At 36.6% G+C, this 20,327-nt stretch overlaps 1 long non-coding RNA gene across 2 annotated transcripts; it reads left to right on the top strand.

Annotated features, from left to right (window-relative positions):
- Positions 1 to 16,522: 16,522 nt before the first annotated feature.
- On the top strand, positions 16,523 to 19,938 carry LOC132693322 (uncharacterized). 2 transcript variants are annotated; one of them, XR_009616729.3, is made up of 4 exons: positions 16,523 to 16,831; positions 17,659 to 17,811; positions 18,683 to 18,741; positions 19,750 to 19,938. It is a non-coding gene; the product is annotated as an uncharacterized LOC132693322 (long non-coding RNA). The 2 variants fall into 2 exon arrangements; XR_009616727.3 differs by having other exon boundaries at positions 16,527 to 16,831; positions 17,687 to 17,811.
- Positions 19,939 to 20,327: the final 389 nt, after the last annotated feature.

Below are 20,327 nucleotides of genomic sequence, written 5' to 3'. Positions count from 1 at the left end.
TTAGACTGGGCCATCTGCAAAATGTGAAACAACCACCACAAAAGACCCTCCGAATTATCAGTGGAACATAGGAAAATTAGTTCTCTGATCAAATGTCTGATCATACCACCTGTTCAACCCATATCCCCATACCCAATTCTATCTAGCCTTGTTTACCTTTCCCTACAAAAGAAAATTCCTTTTTGCCTGAACTTTGAGACATTTGTAGATCTTATTGTTGAAAAGCTCTTCCTAACACAACAGTCTACCCCTTCATATTGCAATAGTCTTTTCAAATAAAATCCTTCCTTGTCTAGGTCCTAATTTGTTTTTATTTGAAAGCTTTGGGGTACTGAGACTCAGATGGAGTGCTGATGACTACAAGAACCTGCTATCTTCATCTGAATTCATTCCAACTTCTCTGGTCCTTTGTGTCCTTTCCCAGCTGGGGAACTCACCACAGTGGTGAGTCTTGAATCCTCATCTCTTGTTCTGGACATTTGTCTGTTGTAACATGGTAAGGAGTTACTTTGATTATTTCATGCATAAGGAATGTTTTTGACCTTCTGTGGAGTGAGGGATTATGTGAGGGAATTTCCTTAGCTCCTTGACTGGGTTATGCTTGGAAGAATTCCCTTGGTTCTTTGAGGATTGTGTGAAGAAAATCATCAAGTGGACCTCTTGCCCAGCTCACTTAAGGTTGTATCTTTGATTTAATTATCTATTCCTATGGGTAATTCTCACTCTGTTAGGATCCCTGCCTCCTCTACTTCCATTGACTATGTGTTTTCCCATTATGTCACTGATGTAGTCTGCTCTGGCTGCTATAACAAAATACCATACATCAGGGGGCTTAAACAACAGAAATTTACTTTATCACAGTTCTGGAAGCTGGAAGTCTGAAATCATGGTATCAACAAGGTCAGGTTCTAGTGAGAATTCTCTTTCTTGCTTGCAGATGGCTGTCTTCTGGCTATGTATTCACATGGCTGTTCTCAGAGAGAAAAGCTCTCTGGTATATTTTCCTATAGGGCACCTTCATTCCATCCTAAAGCCCTATCTTCAAATACCATTGCCTTGGAAGTTATGGCTTCAACATATGAATTCGGGAGATACACAAACATTTAATTCATACAGGCACTAATTCAGTTCAATATCTTGAGAAAAAGCAAAATATCACTATAGAACCATTTAAAACTTCAACATTCTAGGGGCGCCTGGGTGGCTCAGTCAGTTAAGCGTCCGACTTCAGCTCAGGTCATGATCTCACAGTCTGTGGGTTTGAGCCCCGCATCGGGCTCTATGCTGACAGCTCAGAGCCTGAAGCCTGCTTCCGATTCTGTGTCTCCCTCTCTCTCTGCCCCTCCCCTGCTCATGCTGTCTCTCTCTGTCGCAAAAATAAATAAGAACATTAAAAAAATTAAAAAAAATAAAACTTCAACATTCTACATGTTTTGGAAATTTGGGACTGTCTCAAACTGCTTATAATTTCCCATTCCCATGACCCACCCCTTCTCTTTTTTCTTTTTTACTGACTTTGATCTTCCTTTAAGCTCAACATCTCCAACTTCTCCAGTCCTCTATCCACCTCTGCCAGACCTTTCCCTTCCCACTCTGGCCCTTCAACTTCCTATAGCCACTCCACACTCCAGTTTTAGGTGACCCTCCCCTTTACTGGGGACTCTGGAGAGGGTCAGAAACCCCAAAAGCAACTACTTAAGACTGAAAAAGCTAATTAGAAGCAGGCTGGATATAATGTCACTCATAACAGAGCTTTGGAAGCACAATGGCCACTTGCTCTCTCCTTGGTCCCTTGTCCAAAATTTAACCTGCAGACTAAATAAAATCATTCACCAGATTAAAAAAAAAAATAAAAGGGGGCACCTGGATGGTTCAGTCAGCAGAGCATGTAACTCTGGATTTGCGGGCTGTGAGTTAGAGCCCCACATTGGACTTAGAGATTACTCTAAAAAATTAAAAGTCTCTCTCACAAATGTTTGTGGGTATTCTTTAAATCTTATATTGAGCAAGTGACTTCAAATTGTCCCATAAGCCTGAAGCACAGTTCTGATGATATACAAGTGGAGCAAAGATGAGAGCCAGTCCTTTCCTATAAACCTGTGAGTTTTGTATTTCTGTGTTTATGTCTGACTCATAGCTGAAATTTTAGAATTGAACCCATACTCTCTGTATTTGGGTGTGTTTGTAATATATATATTATCACACGTGTGTGTGTGTATATATATATATATATATATATATATATATATGTTTGTGTGTGTGTATATATCTATATAGATATCTATATAGATATATAGATATCTATATAGATATATGGATATCTATATAGATATATAGATATATGTAATTGTGCCCCCCCTTACCCACTCACCCCCACCAATTCATATATTAAAGTTCTGGTCCCCAGTGTGACTGTATTTGAAGATAGGGCCTTTAGAGAGGTAATTATGATTAAATGAAGTCATAAGGCAGGGGGAGTCTCATAAGGCTGGCATCCTTCTAAGAAGAGAAAGAGACACTAAAATGATTTCCCTCTCTCTACCACTACCCCCCTACACACACAGAAGAGAGGCCATGTTTAAAGCAGTAACTTGCAAGCCAGAAAGAGAGTTTTCACCAGAACCTGAACATCCTGGCACCTTGATCTTAAACTTCTAGCATGCAGAACTGTGAAAAAACATATTTGTTCTTTAAACCAATCAGTCTGTGGTATTTTGCTATGCTACCCCTTTCAGACCAGTATACAAATTTTGGTTCTGTGAAGTGAGGCACTGCTATAATGAATACCTATATAGGTGGAAACAGCTGCAGAACTGAGTGATGCAGAGGCCAGAAGAGTTTTGAGGTGCATCCTAGAAATAGCCTAGATCCTCTTGAAGAAACTGTTGATAGAAACATGGATGTTAAAGGTAAGTTTGTGAGGTTTCAGATGGAAATGAGGTGTAGCTTATTGGCAACTGGAGGAAAGGTTATCCTTGTTATAAAGTGGCAAAGAACCTGGCACTGTTCAAGTGTTTTGTGGAATTGTGTTGTAGGGTTTGGTAGAAGGTAGAACTGGAGAGGAATACATTTGGATATTTGGCTAAGGAAATTTCTTTGCAAAGTACTGAAGGAGAAGTTTGGTTTTTCCTTACTTTTTACATACATTACAAGAGAAAAGACAGTTTGAAGGAATTGTTAAGCAGAAATGAACCAGAACTTGAAGATTTGGGAAATTCTCAGCCTAACCATATTATAAAAAACAAGGAAACATGTTCTGACAAGAACACTAAGAGTGCGGCTGTACAACCATTTGGTAAAGAAATCATGGATCCAGTTCATGGATTTAACTGGTTTCAGCCATCTCAGCAGAAACCAGGGATAGAAATGGGATCACATAAGCAGAAACAATGTTAGCTAGAACTAAAAGGGACAGAGAATGCTATCAGATTTCTGGGGTTCTAGAGCATAGGACCATAAATGTATCCAGTGGTGAAGAGGCATGTGTCCTTCTTCAAGAATAGGGGGAAATGACTCAAAAGGCAATTCAGAGATCATCAGGGCTGCCACTCCCACCACAGACCCAGAGGGTAAGGCTGACTCCTCATTGATTTCAGAGGGTGGAATCGCCCCTTTGGTTATAGCAGGCCAGGCTGCCCTTCTAAAGAGCTACAGGAGAGGGGCCCCTACAGAGAGCCATTGGTCAGGGCCACTACAAAGAGCCACAAAGAATACTTTGTTCTGCCTGCCCAAGCTGACTGACATGGTAGTATTTATGAGTTATATATGTGTACTATTTCCCTACCTCTAGATGATTACCAAATTAAGTTATAAAATGCCTTCAAGGAGCTCTATTCTAATTGGCTTAGAGATCAATAGTACTTATATAAATGGAATATTCTTAAAATAGTCAGAAATTGAGGATAATACAATCTTTTTTTTCCTATTTGTATATTCTTCCGAAACTTATGTTACTAAATAAATTTGCATTAGATCTACTAGACATTTAAGATGATGAAAATGTAAATTTGTGATTAATCAAATTGAATAATTCTAACAAACTTTATTTCAACAATAATTCTGTTTTTTTCATATGTCCATATGAAGATATAATCTCCAAGTTCTTTTGGTAACTTAAAATCTTAGATATAACATTAGGTTAATTAATGACTATTCTTTAAATACCTAACTCATTTCTAAAATAAAATACTGAAATGTAAATTACTAAACCTAACCTTAAGGCTGTATGTATTTGGGTCTGTTAATGAATGTATTCAGGGGTGCCTGAGTGGCTCAGTTGGTTAAGTGTCCAACTCGTGATTTCAGTTCAGGTCATGATCTCATGTGTCGTGAATTTGAGCCCCATGTTGCCCCTGTGCTGACAGTGTGGAGCCTGCTTGGGATTCTCTCTCTCCCTCTCCCTCTCCACCCCTCCCCCACTCATGCTAATTTGCACTCTCTCTCCCTCTCATAGTAAATAAACTTAAAACAAAAACATATTCACTTAAAAAAAATGTATTCATTTGTGGCCACACTGACAAATTGTATTACAAGGACATATATGGTTATAAAAGTGATAAAAGGTATATTCCTAAGCTCTACAGCAAAACCCTGATGGAAGACATTCGCAATTATATTCTGTATACATTTCTCTGTGAAATAGAAGTTAATGTATTTAAAATTTATAATCACTAAATGCTAACGAGGTTCTACCAGGAGAAACAGTGGCACAGAAAAACAGTTTTCCATACAAGGTATGCAGGAAGTGTTTTTGTTAAAGGAAGAGGGAGTTGTTTTGTCCAATGTAAAATAATTCATTATTCCATATGAGAAAGGGGAGAGTGTAGGACAAAACTTGCATGGGTATAGAAAATTATAAAGTTCCACAGAAAAATAATTTTACTTTTTGTACTCAAAGCTATCAAAGCTCTGATGGGTTTATTTATAAGAAATTTTTGTAAAGGATTTTTGTATAAAATGTTGCGGTTGACCCTTGAACAACATGAGTTTGAACTGCAGGGATCCACTTATATGCAAATTTTTTCAATAAATACAGTGGAGTACCATAAATGTATTTTCTCTTCCTTATGATTTTCTTACATTTTCTTTTCTCTAGCTTACCTCATTGTAAGAGTAGAGTACATAATACTCAGAACATACAAAATATGTTATCAGTAGGGCTTCTAGTCAACAGCAGAGTATGAGTGGTTAAGTTTTGGGGGAGTTGAAAGTTTTACATGGATTGTGGATTGCATTGTAGGTCAGTGATCAGGGTCAACTGTATATTGATGCAAAACTAGAATCTGGTTTTCTCTGTTAAAATAACAAAATTCTTGAATTATTGGTCTGCTCTTAAGAAGAGGTTAGAAAAGGTGTATCTTTACCTTCTGTATAGTCTGCCTAGAAGCCAAAAGTTCTGTGTCATATCAGAATTGTTTCTTGGGGCTCCTGAGTGGCTCAGTCCGTTAAGTGGCCAACTTTGGCTCAGGTCATAATCTCATGATTCGTGAGTCTGAGTCCCATGTCGGGCTCTGTGCTGACAGCCCAGAGCCTGGAGCCTGCTTCAGATTCTGTGTCTCCCTCACTCTCTGCCCCTCCCCACACTGAGTCTCGCTCTAGCGCGCGCGCGCTCTCTCTCTCTCTCTCTCAAAAGTAAATAAACATTAAAAAATAATTTAAAAAAAGAATTGTTCGTGTTTTCTTTTGACTTTATCATGGTCTTAATTACTTAAGAAAATAAGTTTTCTCACTTTTGTACTAAGATTCAATCATGTTACATTTTATGTATACTTTTAAAATTTTTTCACTTTGATTTTTTTTTAATTTTTTTAAATGTTTATTCATTTCATTAGAGTGAGAGAGACAGAGTGCAAGCAGGGAAGAGGCAGAGAGAGAGGGACACAAAGAATCCAAAGCAGGCTCCAGGCTCTGAGCTGTCAGCACAGAGCCTGATGTGGGGCTCGAACCCACGAGCTGTGAGTTCATGACCTGAGCTGAAGTCTGATTCTTTTTTTTTTTTTTTAATTTTTTTTTCAACGTTTTTTATTTATTTTTGGGACAGAGACAGACAGAGCATGAACGGGGGAGGGGCAGAGAGAGAGGGAGACACAGAATCGGAAACAGGCTCCAGGCTCCGAGCCATCAGCCCAGAGCCTGACGCGGGGCTCGAACTCACGGACCGCGAGATCGTAACCTGGCTGAAGTCGGACGCTTAACCGACTGCGCCACCCAGGCGCCCCTGAAGTCTGATTCTTAACTGACTGAGCCACCCAGGTGCCTCTCACTTTGACTTTCAATCAACTTTGTTTTGCATGCCACAAAACAAATTTCCCTGTCAGTTGCATTATTTTCAAATGTGCTTTTATCAGATTTCCACTTTAGAAAATTATGAAAAGTAGGTTAATCACAACTATTTTGAAGTCTTGCATCCTTTACACATAGTTTTATCTCTTGTCCTTCCCTAAAAGCACTTGCAAATCAACTACAGGCCAGAAAGATTTTTCTCCAAAAAAAGACTCTCTGAGACCCTTAGAAAATGATTATGCCAGGTACTCTCTAGCATAGGTTTAAGATGCTCAAGTCCTAAATAACTTTGAAATTATACTATTAGGTTGAGTCAGGATTTCTTAAATGGTAGTGTAGAAGCAGATGGGTTCATAAGACTGTTAACCCTAAATTGATGAGAACAAAATTAACTATATAGGACTGAATGAACTGATAAAGGATGACTATGGGTTTTCCTTGGAATACTGCTGATAATAACCCTGTTCTCTAGATACAATGAACCCCTTTCTCTTTTCTCTTTTGCTCTTTGTAACTCCTAAAAATTTAGTAGGCTGTACTTTCATAAACAGAAATGAAACCTCTGTCTACCTCATCCCTCCAGATTTTGGAAACACTTATCGATTAAATATTATTTCATGGCAATATAATTTTTGCTTGTTTGATAAGAATCTGTCTTCCTTTGTTAACAGGACATAATTGGAAACATTGGTAATAAACCAAAGCTTTGACTGAAATGTCATATTGGAAAATGATGCTTTTCAGTCATATATGACTAGGAATTTTTTTTAAAAACAAGTTTTAAGGTTATTTATTTTGAGAGAGTGAGTGGGGGGAGAGGGAGAGAGAGAGGGAGGGAGAGAATCCCAAGCAGGCACTGCATTGCCAGCATAGAGCCCAACATGGGGCTTGGGCCCACGAACATTGAGATCATGACCTGATCATGAGTCACCCAGGAGCCCCATGACTAGACACTTTTATTTAAGGGGTTAAAGTTAACTTTATGGAGCCAATGTTCACAAGCCTACTAGGAAAACTGGTGAGGTAATGACTAGCATATGGAGATCCCAACCCTATAGGTGAGTAAGAAAGAGACTTTCTTTGCAGGCAAGGAAAACTTAGAATATTTGGGAGACCTCTGCAAGATGGGAATTCGCCCAAACCTATAGATATTACAGGTGAAATATGATGGAGAGTCTTTGGCTTGGCTTCTAGCCATAAGAGAATTTTAAAACGTTGATCTAAGATTCCTTACAAAAATTTTCAGCAAAGTAAATATTTTAACATTCCTCCCTGTAAGGTAAATCACCATTCTTACTACAAGCATGCAATTAATAAAGCCAAGTCTAATGAGAGGAGCTTTAATTTATGATCTATAATCTGTATTTGACATCTTTGATCAAAAGAAGGACTATAGAGAGAAATTCTGTGTTTCAGTGAGAAACCACAGTACATCCATGCAGGTTATCATTATCTGGCCCTGTTAACAGTCTTTGTGCTATTTTGTACCTCTTTACAAATTCTAAGTAACTGTTCGATATGATGGATTTCCAATTTTATTACCTACATGTAAATTGGACTAAATTCTTTCATCTGGTATGCATTGTTAAACCTTATAATATTTTTGACTCTTCCAGTTTCCTTCAGTGTCTGGGCATATCCCCAACTAATGTTTTCAGCTGCTCCCCTTCCTAACTTGGTATCACCAAGAGCTAAAACTTGCCTAACCAGATTCTTATTTGAACTCCAGGTTGTCTTATAGTGGAGTTTACTCTCAACATCTGAAGTACTGGGAGCTAAATTCTGAAGACTTGCTACACTTGAAGGGCTCATCACTGTAGTAGACCAAACAGAGGAAAGATTTCTCCCTGTACAGTCTGCTGTCTAGGTCATCAAGGAAGTCTGATAAAATGTGTAGGTCATGCAGGCTCTTAGAGGAGAGATAATGTACATCTCCAGGACTATCAGCATCTTCCTGGCCTTGAGAAATTCAACAAGCAGGACTGCCTCGCAGAAAGATTTGTATCCATCACGTTCTTGGAACTCACTGGACTGGTTACCTTTCAGTGTTCAACTTTGCCTCTTTATTTTAATCAATGTTTTACATTAATCTTTTTTATTTTAGACATCCCTATTTAAAGACACGTAAACTTAACACAACTGGCCTTTGCCACTATCTCTCAAAAAATGGTTTAACTGATTTTACAAACAATGCCAGCAAGAGTCGTCAGGAGCTGATTTCTTAGAACCTGCTTTGCTCTGCTCTGGTTTTTTGCTCACCTCTGAATTGTTCAGAGATGAATGATATTCATTTGGCTTAAGCAAATGGAGGGACTGACAATGTTAAACCCTACTTGAGCCCCGTGCTCCTGGAAAAATCAGTGATGGTTAAGAAATTACCGCTGATTCTTTTGTGTTCTATAAAACCACTTACTGCACAACACCATTCTTCCTCATATGACTCAGATAAGAGTCAAGGAGGCCCCCTGATTTGTTTACCTATGACAAGGATAGACACAGACCACACTCCCATTCTTTGTCTCATCCATGATTAGCTGAACCATTTGTATTCACTGACCAACCTGGACCACACATCTGCTAACTTAACTTGTGGGTACACTTAAATTTCTCTCCCCTCTTCAGAACATATTGAACCAAACTTTTAATCATGCCCAGCCTGAGCCATCATCAGAATGTGAACCAATGTTTCCATACAGAATTCTGGAGGACCAAGTTGACCTCAAGGGAAGATGTTTTCTGATCAACTGTTTCATCCCACCACCTATTCATTCCCCTCCTCCTCACTTAGTTCTTTCTAGCCTTGTGGGAAAATTCCTTTCTTCCTGATGTTAGAAACTTGTAGATCTTATGGTCAAAGTCTCCCTCGCCCTACTGCAACAGCACCCTTCTTTCTATTGCAATTGTCCTTTTGAATAAAGCTCTTTACCTAAGCTCAGATTTGTTTTTACACTACCATTCTGTGACATTTAGAAAAAGTTTTGTATTGTCTTCAAAAGTAGTTCAGTAAAGAATGTTTCATCATCACTTCATTAGGAGTGAAAATAATGTAAATGTCACTTCTGCATTTTATCCAATACTGCTCAACTGTAAGTTTAAAGCCAATGTTAATTAAAACACAAAATAAAATGACCTTGAAATAGTAAGTCATTTAAAAAATGATATATTGTCCCTGATTTATGTATCATTTTGAGTCTTACTTTACAGACTAACTCTGAAGTACCACATGTATCGTGATCCTACTACACATAAGCATTTCAGTCTACATCAACTTAATTCACAAGATGAACTTCACCAAAACTGGTACAAACCTGCTCAATGAAATGATCTCATGCTCATACACAGTATGTTGTCAAATAAGCATAAATTTACTAAAAAGGATTCTAACCTCTTCTTCTCAATTTTAGTATTTCTCTGTTCATGTACCAGTAACAAATACATTACAGGCCAGTCCTACTGGCCTTTCAATCCAGGAATACAGAATATTTTTCCTTTTATTTGTGTCTTCCTTACTTTCTTTCATTAATGTCTTACAGTTTCCAGTGTACACGTCTTTTATCTCTGGGGTTATTTATTCTTAGGTATTTTACTCTTTTTGATGCAATTATAAATGGATAGTTTTCTTAATTTCTCTAATAGTTAATTATTAGTGTATAGAAATGCAGATTTTTGCATAGTGATTATGTATCCTGCAATTTTATGAAATTTATTAGTTCTAACAGTTTTTCAATGGAGTCTTTAGAATTTTCTGTGTGTATTATCACGTCATCTGCAAATAGTGACAATTTTACCTCTTTCTTTCCAATCTGAATGGTGATGAACTACTTTAGCTTTTATTTGTCCTGAAAACTCTTTATCTGTCCTTCAATTCTGAAAAATTTGGACATGTAGGCTATTCATGGTTGGAAGGGTTTTTCTTTCAGCACTTGAATATATCATGACACTCCCTCTGGCATACAAAGTTTCTGCTGAAAAATCTGATAGTCTTGTTCCCCTGTTCCTAACAAGTTGTTATTCTCTTGTGGCTTTTAAGATTCCCTCCGTGTCTTAAATTTTGACTTTTTAATTATAATGATTTTGGCTTCCTTTAATTATAATGTCTTTTGGTTCACCGTGTTTGGAACTCTCTATGATTCCTGGGTCTACATGTCTGTTCCTTTCCTAGGTTAGGGGAGCTTTCATTGATTATTTCCTTAACTAAGTTATCTGTTCCTCTCTCTCCATAATGTGAATCCTATAATACGAATGTTAGTTCTTTTGATATTGTCCTGTAAGTTCCTTAAACTATTTTCGCTTTTTTTCATTCTTTTTTTCTTTCTGCTGCTCTGACTGGGTGAGTTCCACTGCCTTGTCTTCAAGTTGACTGAATTTTTCTTCTGTTTCATCTACTTGGCTATTAAATTCCTTTAGTGTATTTTTCAATTCAATCATTATACTTCTACTCTGTGACATTTATTTGGTACTTTTTTATTTTTCCATCTCCTTGTTGAAGTTTTCACTCCTCCCCAGTTTGGTGACCATTGATTTGAACTGTGTGTCAAGTAAACTACTTATCTCCATTTCATAATTTTTTTTCCTGAGGATTTATCTTGTTATTTCATTCTTACTATTTTTGCTATTTCTAGTACTTATTGATACATAAAGTCAGGAAGCATATCACTATTCACCAAACACTCACCTTGAATGAAATCATATGTACATTAGTGTTAAAGTACACCCAAACTGGCTCACAATATAACCCCTCCTCTTTAAAAACATTGCAATGTTTATTTTTGAGAAAGAGAGACAGAGAGAGAGCATGAGGCGGGGTGGGGGGGGGGGGCAGAGAGAGAGGGAGACACAGAATCCGAAGCAGGTTCTAAGCTCTGAGCTCTTGGTACAGAGCCCAACACGGGGCTTGCAACACGGGGCTTGAACCCACAGACCATAAGATCATGACCTGAGCTGAAGTAGGATGCTTAACCACCAGGCTGAACCACCCAGGTACCCTGATAACCCCTCTTCTTATTCCCAACTCTCCTTGCAAGGCCACAGTCAGAAATGCCAAGTTCACAAAATAAGTGGTAATCAAATAAAAAATCTCTTATCCTACGGCATGAGGTTTTCATTGATAAAGAGCCATCAAGTATAATTCTCTAATATCTGTACAGTGTGTAAGCCAAGTTATTATTCAGTCTGCACAAATTGTTTCATTCTATTGTTTAGCAAAATATCTGCAGGCAGTTACCACATAATTATTCTCCTTCCTTTAATACATAATTAACATTATGCATCATCCTAAAATATCATTTGACAAAGATTTTTCAACAATAACTTCTTATGCTTTCTCTTTGAGTGTAAAATTTGTCATTAACATTGCAGTTGGCTATTGTTTCTAAGTTGCTTCTGCTATAAAGAGTAGAGCCATAAATGCTTCCCAACTTTTGGTCTCTTCTGTAAGTCTAACAACAAAATCAGTGTTATTGCATGAAAATTATTTTATGCATGTTATGTTTAAAAATCTCCCTCAGCTTACTGAATCAAAAATAGAAAAATCAATGGCTTTGAATAGATTCCACTGGTCAAGTATTCTAGCTTCTTCTTTCCAGCTCCCCCAACTCCCACCTTGCAACAGGAGTATCGCCATCACCACTACCACTCCATCATACGGTTGGTGTCTAAGTTGCCCTCACTGAGGGAATGCAGAATGTGCCCCAAACTGTAGAGTGGCGGATCAGTCACAGATAATGAGACATTTAAAAGTGGGTAAAACTAAGTTAGAGTCCTTAGGTTATAGGACAGTCTCACTGCAACTGGATGTTCAAATCAAAGGGCTGCAATTTATCTGTTGGTGGACATCTCCATGGAAAACAAAAACAACAGCTACACAGTTAGCCAGAATCCATGCATTTCTGCTGGTTAAGTGAAGGTATATTTTCTGCCTACTCTTCAAACAAGATTGTGGGCTTTTAAGGCCTTCCTCTTTTCTCTGTCCTCTCCTTTTCTTTCTCTTATGCCCCCTCTTGATTTCTTCTCTTCCTTCTTTTCTTCTCTTCCGTTATGATTTAGGCTTTTTTTTTCTTTAAATGGGTGATTTCCCTAACTCACGTGGTCCAGGAAAGTGGAATATTTCTCAGGGTACAAGCTGGAAACTTCACAAGGAAGCAGAGGGAACACATCAATTAATCCTTCAAGAAATAGCCTTGCCAGACATTTATGCCCCTGTTTGACAAGGCTTTATAATGGAAAATGAACTGGGGAATTGTGGCAAATTAATCTCCAGTCAAATATAATTCAATTTTTTAAGATATTCATAAGTGTACTTCCTATTTGCACTTTTCTTTTCCTGTCGCATATGTGAAATCATGACACTCGAAGATTTATGTGTCCCAGCATATACAGATTTGCATTCCATATTCACCACTAGAGACCACTTCACTCTTTGTTTATGATGTTATTTTGGGCTGTACTATTTGTTACTCTTTTCATCACTTTTTATGCTTCAGTAAACCACATTTTAGTCATGGGTCCATTTTTTGAGAACTGAAGATATAATGCAGCACAAGCATAAAAAACAAAATTACAAATTTAATAATGTTAACAGTAGCATGAAAATGGCATGAAAATATATTAGGTGAGACAAACTGTATCCTATTAGCTAGTTATTTGCAGACAAACAAACCAATGTGGTCCTTAAAAGGACATGTATAACCTTAGAGGACATAATTAGCATTAACTGTATGAGCAATGGGATTTCTATGCAAATAAAAATTAATCTTACATTTCAGGTTTGTTTAAGGCTGTGAACAAAATAGTTTCATGGATTTTGGATTTTTGTTCTTTAAACCGACACCTTCTCCAACATGGCTACAAACCATATTTTAATACATGTTTTTCTGGCTGTCATAGTATCATGTCTCCTTTCATATCTCTTGTCTCTAAATCCATTAGACATTACTTTTTCCCCTTTTTCCTTGGAGACATTATTTGTGTATCCACATACACAAATATACACAGAGACACACATACATAATAATTAGGAAATAAATTAGAAGGACCCCTGTGTTTTGACCTCTTATTATAATTTAAAGCAATTAATAAAGAGCACAGGAGCATAAAAATTTATCTTGACCTGAGAGTGCTTATCTCTAAGAAGCCAGATAAAACACAGCAGTGATTTTCATTTGCCCATGGCTTACATCTTCTCCATAGAATATGCAATCACTGCATCCTTACTCAAGAGGGGTGCCGTGTTATCTCAACAGCACAAATAATCTGAAGGAAGGAGACTGATATCACAGGACAGGAAAATTATTGCTGATTACAACAATAATGATATTGCACATCCATTTAGAGAAGAACCTTCTGGAAAGATCCAAAATTCACCTCTCATGACACATACCCAATGTAATGTCGAATAAGCATAGGGGTTTACCTATAAAAATGCTTTGATGGTTTTTCTAAACATCAGTATTTGGCAAGTTAATTTTGTTGCAAAAATAACTATTCACCACTTCAACATCAATAAACTGGTTGATTCAAATTAACTTCAATCTTCTCCTTTTGTAAACTAGGAATACTAATATCTACTTTTCCTTTCTGAAGATGTAAAGATCAAATGAAAAAATGTTTGTGAAATTCGAAACCTGAAAGCAGTTAAGTATAAAATTTTGACACAGACCTCTGTTCAAATAAAATATCATAGTTGAAAATAAAAGTGATTATCCTAACTAATCCATAATTTATTTATTTGAATAAGTTTACATATGTGTTAAAGAGTGTATATACAAGGACTTTAAGTATAATGAACATGTAATCATACCTAAATCTTTATATAGCTGCATATGTATGAATAAAGTGGTATAACTGTATACGGATTGATTCAGTCAGCATGTACTGAACTCATACCTTGAGCATTAGTCAAGGTAGAGACCCTCACTGTGTGCTCTGGCATCGCTACATGTTCCTAAAAAATTCATTGCACTGAAATTTATAGAAGGCAGAGAAAAGAACAGCATTTACTGAGTTGTCAGCATTTCAATTTATGTTATAGCATTAATTTCAAAAGTTGTATTGAGTGAGATACCTTACTTTATCTGGTGGCATTTATGGCAGGATCATTTGGCTCAGAAATGAATAGGAGGAAGGAGTAAGAATGCAGCCAAAGATGTCTTTACAGCAGGGTCAGCGTGGCAAGTATTGGGTTGCTACATATAAAGGATTAGTGCTGATAGCTTCCAACCTCAATGGCGGACGATTCCTAAGCAAAACTTTCTTGGTACTCATGGCTAAATATATTTCTACAAGGTATCATCATAAAGAAATTGCCAAAAATGTCATTGTGTCAATACTTTCTAAGATCTTTTGTAAGGTTTTACCGTGTTTGGTTTTATCCATTTGGAGCCTCTTATAAATAATGAAACTTCTAGCATCTCTTCTATATTGACAGAATTCTAAATTCTATTATGATGGTAAAATGATGTCATCTGTGTCAAAAGTCAGCCATTATGACAAATATATTTCACAAATCTGAGAAGAGGGGGATATGAAAACTTCTTAGCTCTTATTTTCAAGAACTAGAGGATTCCTAAGGCAGTCAGCCTAATGGGTACATGATCTGAAAAGGTGGACACTTTGGGAACTAAAAAAAAGAAGAAGACGAAGACGAAGACGAAGAAGGAGAAGGAGAAGGAGGAGGAGGAGGAGGAGGAGGAGGAGGAGGAGGAGGAGGAGAAGGAGAAGGAGAAGAAGAAAACTAAAAAACATAGAAGGAAAAAAGGGGGTGTGCTCTTTAGGGGCAACTACGAAAAAATATAGACTGAGAAATATAGACTCTGCTTTAAGTGATTCTGTCAAGGGTCTTATTAGATATATACAGTTATGACCACTTTTGCCACTTAATACTTAGCAGAATGCTTTACAGTCATCACCATATAAGCATGTACAACAAAGAGATAAAGACACGGACTTACTTATTTGTTACCAAATATCACATGGGAGGTCAGATGAGGAGGGTGAGAAACCCAGGGTTTTTCTTTTTCTTATAAAATCTGATGACACATAGTCTCAATAATGAAAGATTTCAGGGACAAAGAAAAGCTATTGAGATATGTAAATGCAGTTATAAGAAAGCAATAGGTCAAATAAAGGTTTTAAATAACTTAATGAACACATATGAGACAAAGTTTGAGAAGACAAGGTTTGACTTGCCTTTAACAAGTCAATTTCCTTAGACCAAACTTCATCAAAAAAAAAAAAGTTGGCATAAATTATGTCTAAAATCTCTCTGAATAAGGAAGGAATCATGATAAGATAGAAAGGGTACAGATTTTAGGGTCATTATTGCCTGGATTTTAATCTAAAATTCATCACATATTGGTTGCGTGAGCAGTGGCAAATGAATTAACCTTCACGAGTCTAAATTTACTCTCGGAATAAGTACCATCAGGATTGTTGTGGGAATTATAAACAATGGAAATAAGCACTTGGCACAGAACTTGGCACATAGTAGACACCAAAATATATTATTTCCTCCTATTCCTTTATTACCTTAAAATTCTATGAATTGTAGAAGCCAGATTACCCAGGTTATAATTTAAAGATTATTGTCTCTAGGTCTTTCTTCTGAAGTGAACTTGCGCTAGTAACTATGCTTATTCATGAGTTAAACTATGGTTAATATATATGCTTTGCCTCTTCTCTGCTTGTTGTAATAAAATAAACAATATAAAATCACAGCCACAAAAAAGCTTTACTCATAGACAGGGAAGCAATTAGCACTTCTGGGTGTGTACAGGGTTCTAGCTGATTTGTCTGCAGTATCATCTCAACTTCATTACAATACTGTGATGAGTTATTTCACAAGTGAGAAAACCCTGAAAAGGTAAGTAACGTGGCTAAGGCCGCCCAACTGTTAAGTCACAGAGCAGCAGAGTGAGTGCAGGTGTCCTCACCTAGCCACTCTACACAGGACTTCTGAAGCACCAAGGTTGTTAGTGAGAGAAAGGGACTATTGATATTTAAGCCAGGGTTAGCCAGGGTTAAGGGAAAGGTGAAGAGCAGGCTAATAGACGCTATGAGCAGCTCATTAAGCCGATGAGGGATCATATATAATACATATAATATAATATAATATAATATAATATAATATAATATAATATAATATAATATAATATAAATATGATATGATATAATATATAATATGATATAATATATAATATGATATAATATAAAATATAATCGAAGTGAACAAATCATAGGAAAGGGATAATTATTAAATACGGCATGTCTTTAGTGTATATATATAACAGTATATTTTTTCTCTTTTTATAAAACTGACAGTGAGAAAAGGAAGAAAAGTCCATGTTAATTCATCATATATTCTAATACACTTCAGCTGCAGATTAAAGGAACCATGCCAGTTGCTGCTACCGCAGACAGAGAACGGAGAAATCCTCTACGAGCCCCATGGGTTTACAGAAGTCTATCCATCACTCTGTCAGTCTTCCGGATCATTATTCAAGTTGCTATCCCCAATTTTTCTGGATATATCAGATCAACTCCAGCTCCATAGGTAATTTTTCTCCCTAATGGGTTTGGAATTTGTTCTTTTTTTATTATCTTTGGGCTAATGTGCTGCTCAAAACCTTTGAAAATTCTAGGAAGAATGTCAGTCATTAGCTCTGAGTAGGGGGAGAGGAGGGTGGAAGGTGTACTTAATTCACAAACTATCACCTTGCTATTACTACGCAGGGGACTTAAAGGTATAGACAGAACAGTTATATTAACTGTGAATGGCATGCTTTCTTCGGTTTCTGTTAGTATATTATATATATTTCATTATTTATTTCAAGGATCTTTAAGGACAGGGGAAAACGTGTCTACATGGGTCCAGGTTGGTGTCAAAATTTAGCAGATATCTAATCATTTGATCAATGAAGAACACTATCCTGGAAAATGCAGCTAAACATTTGTCAAAATGCAGTCAGCAAAACAGAAAAAAAGCAAGGATCATTTTTGGACGTATCTGCAAAAGAAAGTTATTCTTCCACTGAACAAATCTGTTTAGTGCAGCTGTGTAAGGTGTTGGGTTTTGCAAGGGTGATACACATACAAAGACGACCGGGGCTCTGACTTTAAGTTAAAAAAATACTGATAACAGTGAAAAATATGTGTCATGTGTAATATTAAAGGCACATAAGATAAAGGAATATTGTCCCTATTGTAAAATTCAGAAAATCTTCCTGAAACATGTGAAAACCAAGCAGAATATTGAAGATTCAAGAAGGGATGGAAAGAGCATTGCAGATAGAGGGTGTGTATGTGAAAAAAAAATGGTTATGCCAGATCATTAAGCATTTTAATATTTCTGACTACAATTTAATCTTCACTTCACAGGAGCAGAACTTTTCATCTTTTTTGTTCACAGTCCCGTTCCCAGGATCTAGAACAGCACCTGATACCAGATAACTGTTGGTTGAATGGATGATTAAATTATAAAATGCAAGTCAAGGAACAGAGCAACAGGAGTTTGGAGTGGAACCGGATCACACAGTATCCTTAAGTGTTCCTTCGTGACCCTGTTTGTACGACTTCTTTTCACTTAGGCCCTCCCAGCTCCGGGATACCTAGCGATAACACAGGGCTCCTTCTCAGTATCTGACTCCTATCACACTCGTCCTCTAGACCTCATTCTTATAATGTGGAACTGTCTTGATAGAATTTCCCATCATAATCTCCCTATGTCCATTTACCTGGGGATTTATTTTTGCTGATAGGAACTAATTTAACTTGCCTTAAATTTTGCATGGGAGGAAACCTTTCCAGATACCATTTTCAGTCAGCTATGGCAATGTGAAGAGACCACTGCCAACACTCAGTGGAGTCAAAAGCACTGAGTTCATCTCTTAGGCCTGATGTGAATCAGGCCTACAACTGTGAAATAATAATTGTTATTATTTTTTTAATTTTAAGTAGGCTCCACGCCCAACGTGAGGCTTGAACTCACAACCCTGAGATTAAGAGCCACATGCTCTACTGACTGAACCAGCCAGGCACCCTGTGAAATGATTATTTTTAAAGTGCCTAAATCACAGGGCAGAGGGAAGATTAAAATAGATAATAAGCAGAAACGTCTTGCAAATTTTAAGACATGACACAAATGTAAGGAATTATCAATTTACTTGGGCCTTCGAGGCCTTGAAACCAAGAAATTAAATGGTATGTATGAAAATTTCACATTATCACCTCTTTTGTGGGATAACATCTTGTAAAGCATGGACAAACATTTTTGGCATCTTTCAAATGATGTTTTATAGGCAACTCCCTTTTATGTCTATATTAAAATGGCATTAAAGATACAGCAATATTGGAGATTATTATTTTTTCTCAAATCACTTAATCTCTTTGTTCCTTAATCTCACAGCATCTTCTGATCACTATATAAATATTTTCCCAGATGATCCTAACAAATAAGGCTACAAGGTAGTAACCATCATAATTCACACTTGATATATGAAACTATTATGAAATCTGCACAAGGTCAAATGTACTATGTCTGGCTCCCTTATCTTGGGGGCTTTCTAACATATGCTGATACCTCTCTCTTCTTGAACTTAGTCAATGAATCTGAGATAAAGTCATTGAAAGGAGATACTCTTCATTAGAGTATAAATTAACCTACAGTAATCTTTTTTTTTTTTTTTTTTTTTTGCCTTTGCTGAAATAGGACAACATTTGCTCTAGGGCAATATAGAGAATTATTTATGTGGATTATTACTCACAAGTCTCATACTATTAATTAGTCTCATACTATTAATATCAATGCTTATTAGTTTGTGTGTATATATAGGTAGACGTAGCACAACATATACATGTATGTATAAACATATACATGTATGCATGCACACACATATTTACACACTTTTGACAAATTTTCATTCCTTTCATTCACCATCCCCATGGACACTTGCATTTTTTTCTCTTTGTGAAATATACTGCCAAATAAATCTTATATAAACTAAAACTGTCTTTGATTTTATGTTACTAAAATAAGAAGTAGTCTTGCAAATCAGAAATATACAAATTAGATGCAACAAACATATTAATATTAAGTGATATAAATTTTGGTGAAGGTGTCTTGAAGAGAATAGCTGTATTGGTCTGATAAAACTAGTGAGGGAGAACATTACAAAATGGATACTGAAAATCTACAGATAACCTGTAGTTTGTGAGACTGTAAAAACAAAGTTCAGTATCTAAGTCCCTCTGTTTCTTATAAAAATAGAGCCATTAAACCTCAAAATCATCATGTTGAGTGGTTAATACATGTGAGAGGTCACAAATTTTCCCATGACTGTTCAGACTAAGGGTATTATACCATAAAATACATCTTTTCCTATTTCTGGACATGGTGACCCCCAGTATAAATAATTGCACATGTTATTTTATATTATATTTAATTATGTATTTATTATTTTCTTTTCTTTCCAGATGGATAGTGTGCTTTCTTCCTATATTTAAAGACAGCAAAGTGGAAAGCTGATGAATATTATAAGGACACACTGAATAGTGCATCGTTACTATGGCAATAAAAAAGAGAACCAATATCCACATATCTTTTGGTAAAATTCCATCTCTCTGGGTAAAATTTTACAGTTCTCTGCATTAGATGTAAGCAAATATTCTTCATGTAACATTTTAAATTAAATATTTCCATTGAATTTACATGTATTGAATATCTATCATGTTCCTGGCATGGTATACAAACATAACTAAAGTACCTTTTCTGACCTCCCTGCAGACTATTTGGGAAAACTAAAGAACTAATAAACTCAACACAAAGCAACTAGTGTGTAACAGAGGTTTGCACAAGAAGCTAGGCATCTAACACCATTCTTCCCCTCCTCCTTCCTCTCCCTCCCCTCTTCTCCTGCTCTTCTCCTGTTTCCCCTCCTACTTCTCTTCTTTTTCTCCTTCTTCTCATTCCATTATTTTTCGCAAGTAGTGAGGGAAATATATTAGAGAAAGAGGGCAAAGAAGGAATCCAGGATTTAAAGCTCCCGAGAATG

This window comes from Panthera onca, chromosome B1 (genome assembly GCF_046562875.1).
Source record: "Panthera onca isolate mPanOnc1 chromosome B1, mPanOnc1 haplotype 2, whole genome shotgun sequence".
Lineage (NCBI taxonomy): Eukaryota > Metazoa > Chordata > Mammalia > Carnivora > Felidae > Panthera > Panthera onca.
This window is presented reverse-complemented; position numbering and strand designations above follow the sequence as displayed.